The sequence below is a fragment of the Mobula birostris genome, chromosome 8, assembly GCF_030028105.1.
Source record: "Mobula birostris isolate sMobBir1 chromosome 8, sMobBir1.hap1, whole genome shotgun sequence".
Lineage (NCBI taxonomy): Eukaryota > Metazoa > Chordata > Chondrichthyes > Myliobatiformes > Myliobatidae > Mobula > Mobula birostris.
In genome coordinates, this window is record NC_092377.1 from 122306710 (window position 1) to 122324587 (window position 17878).

Below are 17878 nucleotides of genomic sequence, written 5' to 3' on the forward strand. Positions count from 1 at the left end.
CAGTCAGCTCTATCATGGGCTATAGCCTCCCCAAGACTCTTCAAGGGGCAATGCCTCAAAAAGGTGGTTTTAATCATTGAGGGCTTCCATCACCCAGGACATGCCCTATTCTCAATGCTATCACCAGGGGAGGAGATACAGCAGCCTGTAATTAAAATTGTATTATTATGTATTGGAACGTACTGCTGTGGCATAACAAAAAAAAAATCATGATGGGTGATATTAAACCTGATTCTGATATTCCACTAGCACAGCAGGGCATCTTGGTTGGCATCTCTTTCTGTGCTGTCTTTCTCATGTGTTTTCTCTGCAATGCTCCCTGATTCACTCACAAAGTGCTAGAGCAATTCAGCATGTCAGGCAGCATATACGGAAGGAAATGAACAGTCAGATCTCGGGCAAATACCTTCCTCGGGATGGTAAAGGAACGGAAATCTTGCCTGACCTGCCGAGTCTTGTGAGTGTTGCTCCTGATTTACAGCATCCGCATGATCTCTTGTGTCTCTGTACCAGATACACCGATGCTGCCGAAGCTTTGGGGCCGCTGTTGGAGATCTATCTCCCAAAGGTGAGAGTGGGGAGACCTCCCACCACTCCTCCTGGACACCAGAGGGTGCTATTGAAGGACCTCGCAGCTCTGGCAATCCGGTTCGCCTGCACGTCGCCGACGATCGTCATCTACCCGGAAGGAGGGTGAATCCGCCGCTGTCGACGCCGGGGGTATGCGGGTCTGAGGTAAAATGAAGTACTCGTTCGGCTGTCCGAAGCGGCCCCAATTTTCGCCGTCTTCCACACACCAACATCGCCATCGGTACGCTCACATACGACGTTTACGTCATAACGTTGGGTACGTATTATAATTCGTGGACATTCGGCCCTGCATACTTTTACTACTCCATTCTGCAATCGACTGTGTCAGCGCCACTTTTTTTACTTACAGTTTGGCTTGGATTTATTATCGGTCTTTCTGAACGTTAAGTTTATTATCTTCCTGGCAAAGTACAGTGCAAAAATTTATCGGTTACAACATCAATGAAAAACCTCACGGAATAAGGATGCAGTGATGTGTTCATGCGCCATGTGGAAATTTGATGGTTTATTATTGTTACATGTAGCGATAAAAAAAGAAACTGACAACCATATATTTAATTGCATCACATAATGGACATTGGCAGTCTGTTCAGGCGCAGAAAGTTCTGTTCCTACATGTAACACACATAAAAATTGCTGGTTAATGCAGCAGGCCAGGCAGCATCTCCAGGAAGACAATACCTCTTCCTAGAGATGCTGCCTGGCCTGCTGCGTTCACCAGCAACTTTTATGTGTGTTGCTTGAAATTCCAGCATCTGCAGATTTCCTCGTGTTTGTGTTCCTACATGTAGTTGCTGCATTGAGCCCTTTGTAATAAAATTGCCTTTTTTCTCATAAAATTATGTATAGTTCATGTTTACTCTTTTTTTATTCGTAGATGCTATGTCTTTGATGTTCGGTGCCTGATGGTACGGCAATATTTCATTGCACCTCTGCATACTGATGCATTCTCCTGAAAATACACTTGAATTTCATATTGACATTTGTACATTCGTGTACAATAGGGGAAAGCAAGCACAGAACACAGAATACGGTGTTAACAGTAGAAATAATGTGCAGTGCAGATTGGCAATGAGGTACATGGACCATAGTGAAGTAGATTGTGAGGTCGATAGTCTCTCTTACTGTAATGGGAATTGTTTTTGATTATTCTGGCTGCCTTACTGAGGCAGCAATAAGTATAAACAAAGTTCACAGAGGAGAGGGTTGTTGTGTTTTTACCTATTCCAGTAATATTTTAGTAATATTGTAAATATATTTTTGAGCATTCTTTGTAAAAAGTACCTGACTGGCATATGACATCATGCCACATGTGTAAAAACAAAACTAGAGCACACACGTTATTCTGCTCTGTTTTTTTCAATTCGTTGTATGCTTTGGAGTCACACGATATAACAAGGCTGGTTGGCGTGATGTGCTAAGCTGGATGGCGGAGGGGAAGAAGCTGTTTCTGAATTGTTGAATCATTCCCAAATCCACTCCATGTACGGAAGTGCAGCCAACTCTAAAATTGCCCTGAACTTGCTCCAAAGCACAGAACACGGAAGAGTTCAGCACAGGACCAGGCTCTTAGCCCATGATATTGTGCCAAACAAATGAAACAAATCCATATCAAACATCATTCTTCTGCCGACACAATGTTCATTTCCCTCCATTCCCTGCACATTTATGCATCTGTCTCATGGCCTCTTCATCAACTGTATTGTATCCACCTCCACCATGCTTTCCAGAGTCCCACCATTCTGTGTAAAAACCTTGCCCTGCACGTCTTTGAATTTTACCCTTCCCCTTAAATGCATGCCCTCTGATATTAAACATCTTGACTCTGTTTACTTATATAAGGTGTGTGTAGATGATATTGATATATTTTTGTATAGGAGCAATGCATCTGTTTTACATTTGCATTGTATTCTTTGCTGTGCATTTGTTATGTTAACTAGTCACATGGATGCGGATGTGGTCAAAGGGAAGGGCTTAGTTACGTATTTTTGCTTTATTCTGGGCAGTTTAGAGCTGGAGATGTCCCCATGTCATTTCTTTTGTTGACCACTTAACTTTGTTTAATTCTACTTAAGTACATTTAATATTGCTCATTTCAGTTTAATTGCTTCAAGATTGTATGTTTTGTTAGTTGCTCATTAACGATTGACTGCATTTCTTTGACATTTTTGAAACATTATTATTGGATTGATCAGCAGGTGCTCTATAGAGGATAATTTTCCTTGTGGTCTCATTGGTTTGTTTGAGCTCCACTACATTATGTTTGTAATGTACTATGTTGCTGCTGTAAAATGCTGATTTGCATGCCATTTTTACCCTGGGTGTGCATGCCCATGATAATAAATCCAAACTCATGGGTCTCTGAGACAGAATATACAACAATGAAACAGGCCCTTTGGCCCAACTCATCCTTACTGACCAAGATGCTCAGCTAAGCTAGTTTCATTTGCCCGCATTTAGCCCTTATGCCTCTAAACCTTTCCTATCCATGTACCCGCCCAAATGTCATTTCAGATGTTATTAATGTACCTGCATCAACCACTTCCCTCAGAAGCTCATTCCGTCACTCTCTGGGAACAAGTTACCCCTCAGTCCTCTTTAAATCTTTCACCCATATGCTGCAGTCACACAAACCCACAATAGGGTCTTCAGCCCATCAATTTCATGCTGAGCTGCAAGCCTATTAATACCAACTGAGAGGAATGATTTAAATTAGCCAAAAGTCATTTTCTGGTTCTTCCTAAGTATGTGCAGTAGTATGTAACACAAAATGGTGGTTGTAAGACAAAATGCTGTCAGCTTGAATTGTGTAATGGCGTGAATATCTGAATGGTTATTCATCCTTGAGCTGAGACGCTGGTGATAAATACTTTCTTGCTTGCAGATCTGCTGTGTCTGTTTCGAAGTTGTGCTCTTAGACTGAAGGTCACGAGAGTTAAGAAGGTACAGACTGGACCGACCACTGGGTATTGGAAATGTACCAGGGTAAAAGTTATGTTATATTTTTGAGGGATGTAAAAATGGAGCACCCTCTTGGTGCAAGTAGGGATGTATTCTAAGGCTGGGCCGTGATGAGAGAGAAAGAGAGAGGATGAGGGAAAGATTGCTGAAGGCCACCTGTGGTTCCCTTCCGCAGCATAGGGTGGCTTGGTGATTATTTTGTCTCTTTTACTGTTTCACTAATTATTGTTTCTATTGTTCTGCATTTTATGACTTGTATTATTCCAGTAAAGTAATCACATATAACCTTGAATGCATGTACAATGCCTCCCTATTTTCTGCTTGCTGCTGAATAACAAGGTATAAATTTACAAAAATATTCTTGTTACAGCAACTCAGACATATTAATACTAATTTTATTTTTCCCATTTATCCATCAATTTCCTTGCAGATTCTACCCCTCACTCACATACTGAGGGGGCAATTTAGAGCGGCCATTCAACCCACTCACCTTGCACGTCATTGGGTTGTAGGAGGGAACTGGAGCACCCAAGGAATATCTAAGTGTTCCCAGGGAGAACATGCGGATGCCACACCTACAGCTCCTGAGGTCGGGATCAACTCTCAGTCACTGAGGCTGGGAGGCTCAACAAATGAGCCATCACACTCCCTGGTCAGAGATTCTTCCTCTGTTAAAGGAAGTTCTGTCTCATGTTAGTTTAGACCAGGTGGTATTTAATCAGTCTCATTTCTGACTGACCCTGGTCAGAATGTGGATCAGGATGCATGGGACATGGCCATTCAGCCCAGAATGTCCACGCTGACCAATATCAAAATTGAATTTAAACCTGACCCTGTAAGTACAATATGTTACCAATAAATATATTCCTAGTATTCTTACTAGATGTTCCTGCGCTGACCCATTGAATATGCCCTGGTACTGTACCAGGGTGCTTCTCAGCTGGCTTGGTAAATATCTTCCTGGTATCCCACCTGGGAATACCTGAGGTGACCCATTGAGTATGTCCCTGGTACGCCACCAGGGTGTACTGAGCTAACATTGCTGAAAGAGTTTAATAAAAAAAATGTTGCCCTATCATTTGAAATTTCTTTTCTATTTGTAATTCAATCATCATTTGACATTTTGATTTTATTCTATTTCTTTAATGTGAATATGTGCTAGAAAATGAATCTTAATGTAGTGAATGGTGACCTTGATAATAAATTTACTTTGACTTTGACTTTTCACTGATATATATTCTCGCTGACCTCACCGATTAAAGTATTGGGTCTTTGTTCTTTGGGGCGCAGAGGGTTGAGGGGGGACTTGATAGAGGTGTTTAAAATTATGAGGGGGATAGGTAGAGTTGATGTGGATAGGCTTTTTCCGTTGAGAATGGGGGAGATTCAAACAAGAGCGCATGAGTTGTGAGTTAAAGGGCAAAAGTTTAGGGGAAACATGACGGGGAACTTCTTTACTCAGAGAGTGGTAACTGTGTGGAACGAGCTTCCAGCAGAAGTGGTTGAGGCAGGTTCGATGTTGTCATTTAAAGTTAAATTGGATAGCTGTATGGACAGGAAAGGAATGGAGGGTTATGGGCTGAGTGCAGGTCGGTGGGACTAGGTGAAAGTAAGAGTTCAGCATGGACTAGAAAGGCCAAGACGGCCTGTTTCCATGCTATAATTGTTATATGATTATATGAAAAATTGAAATCAGTGACACGAGTGCAGAAGGCGAGTGGGTGTTCAACGCTGTCTACCAGCCTTGTGCTTGCTGTTGCCGGAGTAGGGTGTCTGCATGTGACAGTCTCTCTCCTTCTCTCTCACTACTCCTGAAGGAAGAGTCCTGCATTCGAATGGTCGCTCTCTCTCTCTCTCGCTTCCTCAATGTGGTTTGTGGAGTGGACTCTGTAGTTCACGTTATGATCTGTTTCTGCTTTCTGGTCACTCCTTTTTTTGTTGCTATTTTGGGCAGCTTTGATTTAGTTGGCCTGCGCATACCAAATGACACCGCTAGATTGAGCTGAAATGAATATGGCTGAAGTCTTTTGGTTTTGTGTTTTATATTCTCCCTTTCTTGCTTGTTTTCTGTTTGCCGTTGGCGCGATTTTTTTTGCATATGCGGTGTAGGTGTTTGATGTTTCTCTTTGAATAGGTTCCAAGGTTTTCTTTGTTTTGGGGCTGTCTGGGAAGACAAATCTCAGGGTTGTATATTGTGAATATACTTTGATAATAATTGTATATTGAATCTTTGAATCTTGAATCGCTCTGCTTAGAAGTCATACAGAGCAAAGAATATTACCTTGCTGCTTCAGTTAATCCCTTCATACTGTTGTTATCAGTGGCTAAAGAAGAGTGAAAGATTATGGGGAATAAAATAATACCATGGATCGAAGCCAGAAGCATATTGGAAGTCTGGAAGTTAAAGCCTGGGGACTTGAGGCCGAGAGGCCTGTCCTGTCCTGTCCTGCAGTTGATACTGAATCTCAGTCTGCCTCAAGTCCCACACCACCAGGTTCAGGATCAGTTATGACCCCTCAACCATCAGGCTCGTGGATCAGTCACCCCAAAACTGAACTGATTCCCCAACCCATGGACTCACTTTTAAGGGCTCTACAGTTTGTGTTCTTGATTTTTATTATTTATTTATTTATCTTTTTTTTCTTTTCTCTTTTTATTTGCACAGTTTATTGTATGTTGCACATTGGTTGTTCATCGTCTCTGTTGTGTGCGCTTTTTCATTGATTCTATTGTGTTTCTTTCTATTTATTATGAATGTCCACCAGAAAATGCATCTCAGGGTAGTATAGATTCTCTTCTGGAGAGTCTTTGCAGATAGGGACACCTAAGGGGTTTAGATATGTAGTTTCTTCAAAGTAGAGACAGCTCAACAGGATGCTGTAGGAAGCTTTTGGTGCACTGGTGTTCATCCGTTAGGGCATAGGTTTTAGGAGTTAGGGTGTTGAGTTACAACTCAGGGAGTTGTCAGGGAGACTGTTCTTGGACAATGGATGCAGTTCTGGTCAGACTGCTATGCAATGGTGTGATTAAACTGGAGCAGGTCCAGAAAAGCTTCATGAGGATGCTACCAGGACGGGAGAGTTGGAATTATAAAGAGAGGCTGGACAGTCTAGGATTGATTCCCCTGAAGCAAAGGACACTGAAGGGTGACTTTAGAGGTTTATAAAGTCATGAGAGATGTAAATAATGGAATGGTGATCATCTTTTCCCTTGAGTTAGGGAATCCAAAAGAAGAGGATACAGCTTTAACGTGAGAGATGAAAGAAGATCTAAGGAGCAGTTTTTCTGACGCAGAGGGTGGTGGGTATATGGAACGAGTTACCAGTGGAAGGAGTGGAGGTGGATACAATTATTATGTTTAAAAAACATTTACACAGTACATAGATATGAAAAGTTGAGTGGGTTATGGCCAAATTTTACTAGTTCAAGCAAATGTCTTGGTTGGCATGGACAAGTCGGGCCAAAGAACCTGTTTCTGTGCCATTTAACTCTGTGACCCTATTTCATAAAAGTTCATCTCTGTTGTGTTAAGCCCTCCTCCATAAATGCCTCTTTCTGGGGTGTTGCTCCCTCATGAGGTCATATTCATGGAGAAGCCAGAGCTTTAAAACCCCAGTCCTGAAGGAGCCAGAGGTCCTGAGCCAGTCCTACTCAAGGGAACTGATATGGAAAGGGCCTTAGTATTAACATAGCAAAAGATCTGTCTTGGGTCCAGCATATAAGTGTATTCACAAAGAAGGCACAACAGCACTTGTACCTTCTTTGAGGTTTGCATAGATTTGACATGTTACTAAAAACTTTCATAAATGCACACGGAAGAATGTCCTAACTGGATGCATCATGGCCTGGTATGGAAAAGGCAATACCCAGGAATGGAAAAGACTACAGAAAGTGATGAATACAGACCAGTCCATCACAGGCAAAGTCCTCCCCACTATCGAGCACATTTACAAAGAGTGCGACCACAGAAGGCAGCATCCATCATCAAAAACACCCATTTTTCAGACCATGCTCACTTCTGCTACCAGACAGGAGGTACAGAAGCCTTTGCTCCCGCACAACGAGTTCAGAAACAGGTTTTAAGCTTCAATCATCAGGCTCCAGAACCACCTTGGATAACTGCACTCACCAGAACTCTCAACTGATTCTATGACCGACAGACTCACTTTCAATGACTCTTTACAACTCGTGTTGTCAGTATTAGTTTTTATATGCACAGTTTGTTGTCATTTGCACATTGACTTTGTCTATCAAAGTTCAGAGTACATTTAATATCAAAGAATGAATATTGTATGCAACTTTGAAATTTGTGTTTTGCAGGCAACCACAATAAAAAGAAACACATTAGAACGCATTAAAAAACACATGCACGGCAAAGACCGTCAAACACCTAATGTGTGAAAAAAAGAACAAATTGTGCAAACAATAAAAAAGTAAACAATTAATACATAAAACAGTAACAAGAGTCCCCAAAACTGTGTCCACAGCCACAAAGCCAGTTCAATGCTGAGCTGAGGCGAGCGGCAATGGTTGAGGGCCATAGCTGCAGAGACATTTCAATTCTGAAGTGCTTTGATCAAATCGTGCAAATATTAAAAAAACACAAAAGTTCATCGAACGTGAACTGCAGAGTCCCCGAAGCCACAGCTGAGGAGCCTTTTTAGAGCTGAAGAAGAAGTATTTCAGGAGGTATATTGTGTACATTCCTCTGACATTAAATTGTACCTAGTGACCTATTGAAACTCGTCTCAGAGCCCAGTAGCTGCAGGCCACAGATACAGAACCCATTCAACACTGAGGCAAGGGGATGTAACTTCTTTTTGTAAATTCCAGTGTAGTCTTTACTTTTCTTGTAAATGCCTGCAAGAAAGTGAATCTCAAGGTTGTACATGATAGCATGTATGCAGTTTGATAATAAATTCACTTTGACTTTGAGCGTTGAACAGAAAACCTGCCGCTGGTTCTATGGGGAAAAATCAGTTGGCTAATGGCTGGAAGGCCCAGCCGGGTAGCATTAGGGAGACGCGTGACAGGGTCACTCCACTGGGTACTGTGTGCATCATGTTCTCTGAATGGAGGTTGATGCATTCAATTCACATGGGAATCTCAATCTGCAGGAAGGCAGGGAAGGAGTTAAACCTGGATCAGTTCCCTTTTGACCCAAGGACTGGTACTAGTCACATGCCTGGAGAGGGGAAGCAGAGGGAGTCACAAACTGGGATTGTCAGGAAAAGGAAAACACAGTTGTCAGCAGTGTAAATCAACAGATCTGGTGCGCTTGTTGAAATTTTTCTTCAAATCCTGTAGCACAGCAGCTGGTATTAAAAAAGTTCTTTTGTTAACCACACCCTGAATGCAGTTGTGTTCATTGGCCAGCCTGGGTCTTTATTCATAGAAAAGCAGGAGAATGAGGGATGACTTGCTGGAGGTATTTGAAATTATGAGAGGCAGAAGTAGATCAGATGGTTCCATTTTGTTCCCCAGGGTAACAGAGTCCAAGATGAAGCGGTATAGGATTAGGGATGGAGGGGAAATACTTAAAATGAACCTCAGAGGCAACTTCTTCATGCAGTGGATAGTGAGTATATGGATAGACCTGCTAGAGGAAGTGATTGAAATAGGTGCAATAGTATGACTAAAAATGCAGTTGGATAGGTCCATTTGGAGGGATGGATCTCAGAGGGATATGAGCTGAATGTGGGTAATTGGGACTAACTGGTGGAGTACCGTGGTCAGCATGGACTGATTGGGCTGAAGGGCCTGTATCCATATTGTACTGCTCTGTGACTTTACACTGAAGCAGGTGGAGGTACCGAAGAGGGGAAGGATCAGATTCCCAAGGTGGTTATTGGAAAAGGATCAGACAAGGGTTAACAGATGGGTCAGGTTTATTCAGAGAAAGCTGAGTAATGTGCCTTCAGTAGTGTGGAATATGCGATTAGAAACAGACCCTTCAGCCTATTTCCTCTTAGCTGCCCTGATCCATCCACTGACACTAATCCTGGATTTCACTTCTACTACACGTGTCCACCAGCACCCCCACCACACCCACACACTGGGGGTGGTGGCAGTTTATTGCAGCCAATGAACATGGAGACGCGCATACACACACACACACACACACACACACATGAATACAGATACACACATACTCTCACAGACACAGTGTCTCACACACACACGGAAACACACAGGGTCTCATATACACACACAGAGGGTCTCTCACGCACACACATACGATGTCTCTCTCACACACACACACACACACATATGAATACAGATACACACATACTCTCACAGACACAGTGTCTCACACACACACGGAAACACACAGGGTCTCATATACACACACAGAGGGTCTCTCACGCACACACATACGATGTCTCACACACACACACACGGAGTGTCTCGTGCGCACGCATATACACATGCACACACACACACACACACACACACACACACACACACACACACACACAGGCTGGGAGACAATGGCTCCATCAGCACACATTTCCCTCTGTGAGGAAGGAAAGAAGCAGAGTTTGTTAGTGTAGGAGTCACCAAGAAATGAAGTAGGGAGTTTGGAAGGAACTCCCTTACCTCTGAAGTGTTTAGGATGCAGGACCCCTGTGTCCTACCCAGAGAGAGGAAGAGTGAACAACACAGGAAGAAGTAAATCAAACTGCTGGGGGAACGCAGCAAGTCAGGCATCATATATGGAAGCAGAGAGATGGCATTGTAGCTGAGATCTGCTAGCTTTCAGAGCAGCCCGGGAAATGGGGTCATGATGGATTTCCGAAGAACATGGGAAATGTCACCCCCAGAGTCAGATACTGAGTGTTCAAATGGTCCTGGAGTGAATATTACTACACGGCCAAAGCAACAAGATCGATACTATAGTATGTGCAAATTGTCTTCATAAATGCACTGATCCTGAATGCTGGTCAAATGTGATTCCAGATTTGTTTTCTAAGCTCACAGATGATTCAGTAAGGTCAGGAAGAGTTTTCTTTCACTTGGAAAACGCCCGAACGCTTGTGTGGCCTCAGCACTTTAACTTTGCTGACATTGTAGCAATGTAGAACTCAGTGCCAGAAGCACAGCTAATGCTTTTGTTATCTGTCAGGAAGAACACAAGGCACAGCTTATCAGTCAGAGCCAGCCTGCTGCAGAAGACTGGGTGTGAGTGAAATGTGACAAGGTGGGGAGAGACAACATTACACTGGGCAAGTTCTCAGGGAATTAGAATGCATCTCATAGTGGATTTGCAGTTGTTAGCAGTCATTTTAAGAAAGAAGACTGGAACATAGGATGTACCACTGGGAAATTTATAGGAGTTTGTTGGTGGGGGAGGGGGATATATAGATACAGTGCCTATAAAATGCATCCCCCCCCCCCCGGAAGTTTTCATGTTTCATTGTTTTGCATCATTGAATCACCATGGATTTAATTTACTTTTCTGATACTGATCAACAGAAAAAGACTCTCATGTCAAAGTGAAAACAGATCTCTACAAAGTGATCTAAATTAATTACAGGTATAAAACAAAATCATTGATTGCATAAGTATTCAGCACCTTCAAGTCATTATTTAGTAGATGCACCTTTGGCAGCAATTGAAGCCTCGAGTCTGTGTGGATAGGTCAATATCAGCTTTGCACATCTGGACACTGCAGTTTTTCCCTGTTTGTCTTTACATAACCACTCAGGCTGTCAGATTGCATGAGGATTGTGAGTGAACCCCTGTTTTCAAGTCCAGCCACAAATCCACAATTGGTTTGAGGTCTGGACTGTACCTTGGACATTCCAGGACATTAACTTCCAGGATTTCCCTGTACTTTGCTGCATTAATTTTACCCTCTACCTTCACAAACCTTCCAGGGCTTGCTGTACTGGAGCATCTCCACAGCAGGATGCAGACACCGCCATGTTTCATGGTCAGGATAGTGTGTTTCTGATGATGTGCGTTTATTGGCTTACACCAATCATAGTGTTTAGTAAGATAGTCAAAAAGCCCAATTTTGGTTTCATCAGATCATAGAACCAACTAACTTCAGAGTCTCCCACATGCCTCCTGGCAAACTCTAGCTGAGATTTCATGTGAAATTTTTTCAACAGTGATTTTCTCTTTGCCAATCTTTCATAAAGCTGTGACAGGTGAAGCACCCAGACAACAGTTGTTGGATGCGCAGTGTCTCCTATCTCAGCCACTGAAGCTTATAACTCCTACAGAGTTATCATAGGTCTCCTTCACTAGTCCTCTTCTTGCATGATCACTCAGTTTTTGAGGGCAGCCTGCTCTGGGCAGATTTACAGCTGTGCCATGTTCTTTCCATTTCTTGATGATGGACTGAACTGTACTGGAAAGGATATTCAGCGGCTTGGAAATTTACTTGTATCCCTCTCCTGGTGTGCTTTTCAATAATCATTTTGCTTGGAGTGTTCTTTTGTCTTCATGGTGTAATTCTTGCTAGGACACTGGCTATACAGCAGTTGGACCTTTCAGACACAGGTTTTTTTTACTACAGTAAATTGAAACACCTTGACTGCATACAGGTCTCCAAAAACACTTCCATTTAACTAACTTTGTGACTTCTAACACCAGTTGGCTGCACCAGTAATAATTTGGTGTGTCATATTAAGGAGGGAGTTAATAATTATGTAATTAGTTATTTTGTGTTTTATATTTGTAATTAATTTAGATAATTTTGTAGAGATCTGTTCTCACTTTGACACAATAGAGTCTTTTTTTCTGTTGGTCAGGGTCAAACTATATCAACTTGATTCAATGCTGTTAAACAGTAAAACACGAAAACATCCAAGGGAGGTGAATATGTTTTATAGGCGCTGTAGCTAGAGGAAGGTAGTGTTGAAGCAGGAAGTCTACAGAAGGACTTGGACAGATTAGGAGAATAGGTAAAGAAGTGGCAGATGGAATACAGTGTTGGAAATGTATGGTCATGCACTTTGGTAGAAGGAATAAAGGCATAGACTATTTTCTAAATGGGAGAAAAATTCTGAAATCAGAGGTGCAAAGGGACTTGGAATTACTTGTGTAGTACTCCCTAAAGGTTAACTTGCATGTTGAGCCTGTCATAGGGAAAGCAATTACAATTTTAGCATTCAATTCAAGAGGACTAGAATATAAAAGCAAGAATGTAATGCTGAGTCTTTATACAGCATTCGTCAGGCTGTACTTGGGGTATTGTAAGCAGTTTTGGGCACCTGATCTAAAAAAGGACATGCTGATGTTGGAGAGTGTCCAGAGGTTTACAAAAATGATCTTGGAAATAAAAAGATTAATTAATGTGGAGTGTTCATGTCTCTGGCCAGTACTCAATGGAGTTCAGAAGGATTGGATTCAGGGTGTTGAGGGATGTGACTGAATTCCAGTGAGCACTGAAAGACCTGGATAAAGTGAATGCGGAGAGAATGTTTCCATCAGTTGGACAGCCCATGACCAGAGGGCACAGCCTCAGAATAGAGGCACACCTCATTAGAATAGAGATGAGAAGGAATTTCTTTATCCAGAGAGTGATGAACCTGTGGAATTCATTGCCAGAGACAGCTGAGGAGGCTGAGTGATTGGGTACATTTAAAGCAGAGATTGATTGGTTTTTCATTTGCAGGGAACTATATATTGCGTGGAGAAGGGTGGAAAATGGGGTTCTGAAAAGAAATCAGTCATGATTGAATGTGGGACCAGACTCCATAGGCTAAATGGCCTAATTCTATTCCTATATCTTGTCTTGGATCTTAAAATTTAGCATAATTCCACCCTGTTTTTCCCTGATGGAAAAATTCATACAGTCAAAACAGAAAATGCTAGGAATACTCAGCAGGATGGACAAACTTGTTTTTTTTTCTGCCATAACACAGGCTGAGGGGAAACCAGATCATTTATAAGATTACGATTGTCACAGAAAAACACACAATCAATCTTTTTTTTGCCTAGTGTTGCATTAATGGTGAGAGGGGATGTGTTCAAATAGATGTGTGGGGCAAGTATTTTTTAACATAGGGTGGTGGGTCCCTGAAACATTCTGTCAGGGGTGGTGGTGGTGGTAAATATGATAGATGAATTTCAGAGGCTCTGTGATAGACACATGGATGTGCAGAGAATGGAGTGTTATGGACATTGTGTAGGCAGATAGAATTAGTGTACCTTGGCATTTAATTACTAGGCACCACCTTGTGCATTGAGAGGCTTGATCTTGTGCTGGACTGTTCTTTTCCATATATCTATGGGAGTGTCTCATTATCAATATGAAAATTGGCAATGGGTTTATTTGGTGATTGTTCATTAAGTTCAGAGCATAGATCCACTAGTGTTTACAACAACTAATCTGGTTCCCCAGGGATGGGCATTGTGCAGAAGACCCAAATGATGGGTCGCTATGTTTGCTCACACTTCACATCCCAACAATCTACACAGCCTTCCAGCAGATATCGCCTTTGATAGGTGCATCCTACTACCATAGCACCACCGGAGACAGGAACTTTGTATCCTGAACTCCACTCCAGGAATTAATGGCCTCTATGCACCCCGCAGAAGTTGAAATGGAGTGATTTCTGGAACAGGCAAATGGATAAGTGATGGAGGAAGGTGTCTTCCAAAAGTTGGGTATTTTCTTGATAGCTATTCAGGAAGAGATTCTTCCAGTAGGACGGTAAGTCAAATTCAGCCACACCCTGCAGTTTAATTTCCACAGGAATGTGCATTGTTCCGCACTGCCTCTTGGGGAAACATTTGTTCCCTTCAGGGTCATAAGATCCACAGAGTCACACACAGCATTAGCATAAAATGCTGTATCAACTCAGCAGGTCAGGCAGTATCTGTGGAGAGGAACAAACAATTGACATTTCAGTACCAGAACTTTCATTGGGACTGGAAAGGGAGGGGGGAGTGTTGCAAAAAGCCAGATGAAGAAGTTGGTGTAAATAAGAGGGTGGTATATAAGTTGAGAGATGAATGTAGAAACCAGATGAGGGGATGATGGTACTATGGGGAGGGGGGTAAAAAGGAATTATATGAGAAGTTGGCAGTGATTGGTTGAATAGGGCTGATAGGGGAGGACAATGGACCATGAAATAAAGGGAAGAGGTAGCAAACCCAAGGGAGGTGATGAGCAGGTTATGAGGGTGAGAAGTTGAAGAGAGGAATGAGAGATTAACCAGAATGAGGAAGGTAGAAGAGAGAAATGGGGGAGAAAGGGAATAAAAAAAAGAGGGAGTGATTACTGGAAGTCAAAGAATATGATGGTCGTGCCATCTCATTTCTTACATCATCCTCTCCCCTTCACGCGCTTCTCATCCCCATCACCTGTGGCCACCAATCACCTGCCATCTTTGCATCCTCCCTCCTTTTTCTGGCTGGTTCCCCCTTCCTTTCCAGTCCTGATGAATGGCCTCATCTGGAAACGTTAACTGGTTATTCTGCTCCGCAGATGCTCCGTGACCTGCTGAGTTCCTCCAGCATTGTAAAAGTGTTGCTCTAGATTTTCAACATTTGTAGAATAGCTCAGTCGCACAGCAGCGAGACAAGCTCTTGGCCCAGTTGGTCCTTGCCGGCCAAGGTACTCACCTGAGCTAATCCCATTTACCCATATTTGACCACATCCCTCTGAACTTTTCTTCTCCATGTATCAGTCCAAATATCATTTAAATGTAGAAATTTTACCTGCCGCAACAAATTTCTGCCCTATTGATTAATGCTACTTTAACCATCCAGTACTGAATGAGCCTTTCATTTCATTCCAATACTAATTCTTTGAGAGTATAACAATATGACTAGTTGGCACTGCAATGGAATTTCATGTGTTCTATCTTCTAAAAGTTGCGTAGAATTTACATTTAATTTATGTTTGTTTTATTTTATTGTAAAGCTGCTTATTTTATGCAATGTGCCTGTGACGCTGCTGGCAGTAAATTTTTCATTTCACTTGTGCATCGCGTATTTGTAGAAATGATCTTGGTAACTTTGATTTTGACTTCCAAAGATCGTTTCTTTCACTCTCACGTCCTTACACATTGTCTTAACTCTGCAAATACTGTACCTCCTTCCAATCTGCCCAATTTTCTTATGCAAGTTAATGCTACATCATCTCTAAGATGATGCACGGTGGATGGTGTAACAGTTAGCGTAACACTTTACAGCACCAGGGATCGCAACTGGCTTTCAGTTACTACTGAAGTCTGTAAGAAGTATGTATATTCTCACTGTTACCACCCAGGTTTCTTCTGGGTGCTCGATTTCCTCCAACATGCCAAAAGAAATATTGTTCAGGATTACTCAGTTGTGGGCAGACTATGTTGGCCCCAGAGGTCTGGTGACATTAGTGGGCTGCTCCCAGCACGTCCTTGGACTATTGCTCATTATTGCAAATGACACATTTCATTGTATGTTTTGAAGTTTCAATGTATATGTAACAAATTTAACATAGGAGATGTATTTTTTATTCCTTCTGGTTCTCCCTTTCTATGAGAAATCAGAACCCGCAACTGCAGTTAACCTAATGAAAAACTTTACTTCCATGGGGGTTGCACTAGCCTGTGAACACACGGTGTCAGCTGCTACACTCGTAGAGTTACTTTATCCAGACTGGGTCAGTCTGAGGGAATAATGCCCAGGTAAGTGATCTCAAAATCAAACAGTTTATTTTGCACGAGGCTAGCTATTGCCAGGATTTGTCTTGTGAAATACTCTATTATGTTGTGTACACAAGTACATCAAATGCCCCAACCCAGTCCCTAAATTACAAGCTCTCTGGCCCTAAAATAATTGGAGCAAACTGACTTGTTCTCAAAGTGCACCTAAATAACAAACAGAGTACAGATGACCTTCCTGGTCACATATAAATTTTGCTGAATGTCTCCTCCTGTCATGGCAAAGACGAGAGCAGGAGTTCCCAATCTAAGATCCACGGACCCCTTGTTTAATGGTATTGGTCCATGGCATAACAAAGGTTGTGCACCCCGACCTAGAGGCTTACAAAATAAGGGGTTTGTTTCAGAGTAAGATGGACAAGAAGATATATGCCTCTTGTCCCAGGCTGTTTGGAACTTCCCACTCCAAAGCCAAAGACTGGACTGTGGTGAAGGGTAATGTTTGTGGATTATAGGAGAGGCAATGATTCAGAGACTGGAGAGAAAGATTTGGCCAGCGAATGAAGAACAGGCTCAAAAGGCTTTTAGAGCAGTGGAGGAATATAGCATGAACACAGGCCCTTCCACCCAACAAGTTCATGCCAACCAGGGTGCTCACCCAACCAGTCCAAATTTCCTGTGTTTGGCCAATATACTTCCAAGCCCTGTCCCTCCCAGTACCTATCTAAGTGCTTCATAAATGATACTCTTGTACTCACCTCCACCAATTCATCTGGCGACTTATCGATATACTTACCAATGTGCGCAGAAGGTTTACCCTCAGATCCCTTTTAAATCTTTTACCTCTCACCTTAAACATATGCCCTTGATTTTTGACTCCCTTACCCTGGGGAAAAGATTGTTACTGTCCATCATATCTATGCCACTCATAATTTTAAACACTTATATGTGGTTATCCCTCTTTGTTTTACATTATACTGGATAAAAAAAGAGCTAGCCTGGTCAACCTCTCCATATATAACTGTCTGCCTAGTCCTGGTAATATCCTTGTAAATCTTCTTTGCACTCCTTCCAGTTTAAATACATCTTTCTGATCCAGGTATTCAGAATTTTGCACAGTACTCCAAGTGTGGCATCAACAATGACTTGTATATCTACAAGATAATATCACAGCTCTTGAGTCATAAAGAAGTAGAGCACAGACACAGGCCCTCCGGCCCATCTAGTTCATGGCAAAACCATTTAAACTGCCTTCTTCCATTGACCTATACTGGGACCATAGCCCTCCATTTCCCTCCTATCCATGTACCTATCCAGACTTCTCTTAAGCATTAAAATCAAGCTCACGTGTGCTAGAAGCTTATTCCACACTCTCATGATGCTCTGAGTGAAGAGTTTCCCCTCATGTTCCTCTTAAACTTCTCACCGTTCACCCTTAAGCCATGACTTCTGGTTGCAGTCCCACCCAACTTCAGTGGAAAAAGCCTGCTTGTATTTCACCTGTCTAGACCCCTCATAATTTTGTATACCTCTATCAAATCTCCGCTCAACCTTCGATATTCGAAGGAATAATGTCCTAACTTATTCCACCTTCCCTTGTAACTCAGATCCTCCAGACCTAGCAACATCCTTTCAGATTTTTTCTGCACTCTTTCAAGCTTGTTTGCATCTTTCCTGTAGGTAGTTAACCAAATCTGCACACATTACACCAAGTTAGACCT

General features: G+C 42.3%; 1 protein-coding gene and 1 long non-coding RNA gene across 3 annotated transcripts in view; one reads left to right on the top strand and one right to left on the bottom strand.

The window, feature by feature from the left end:
- Nucleotides 1–440: 440 nt before the first annotated feature.
- On the top strand, nt 441–4761 carry LOC140201652 (uncharacterized). Of its 2 annotated transcripts, none has more exons than XR_011886921.1 (3): nt 441–847; nt 3476–3576; nt 3983–4761. It is a non-coding gene; the product is annotated as an uncharacterized lncRNA (long non-coding RNA). The 2 variants fall into 2 exon arrangements; XR_011886920.1 differs by having other exon boundaries at nt 3476–3534.
- A 3637-nt stretch (nt 4762–8398) lies between these two features.
- The window catches only part of LOC140201651 (uncharacterized), a 32220-nt gene continuing 22740 nt past the window's right edge, over nt 8399–17878 (bottom strand). Inside the window, exon 8 of the mRNA XM_072266100.1 lies at nt 8399–8412. The gene's annotated coding sequence lies outside the window, so the exon portion shown is untranslated. The remainder of the gene's footprint in view (nt 8413–17878) is intronic.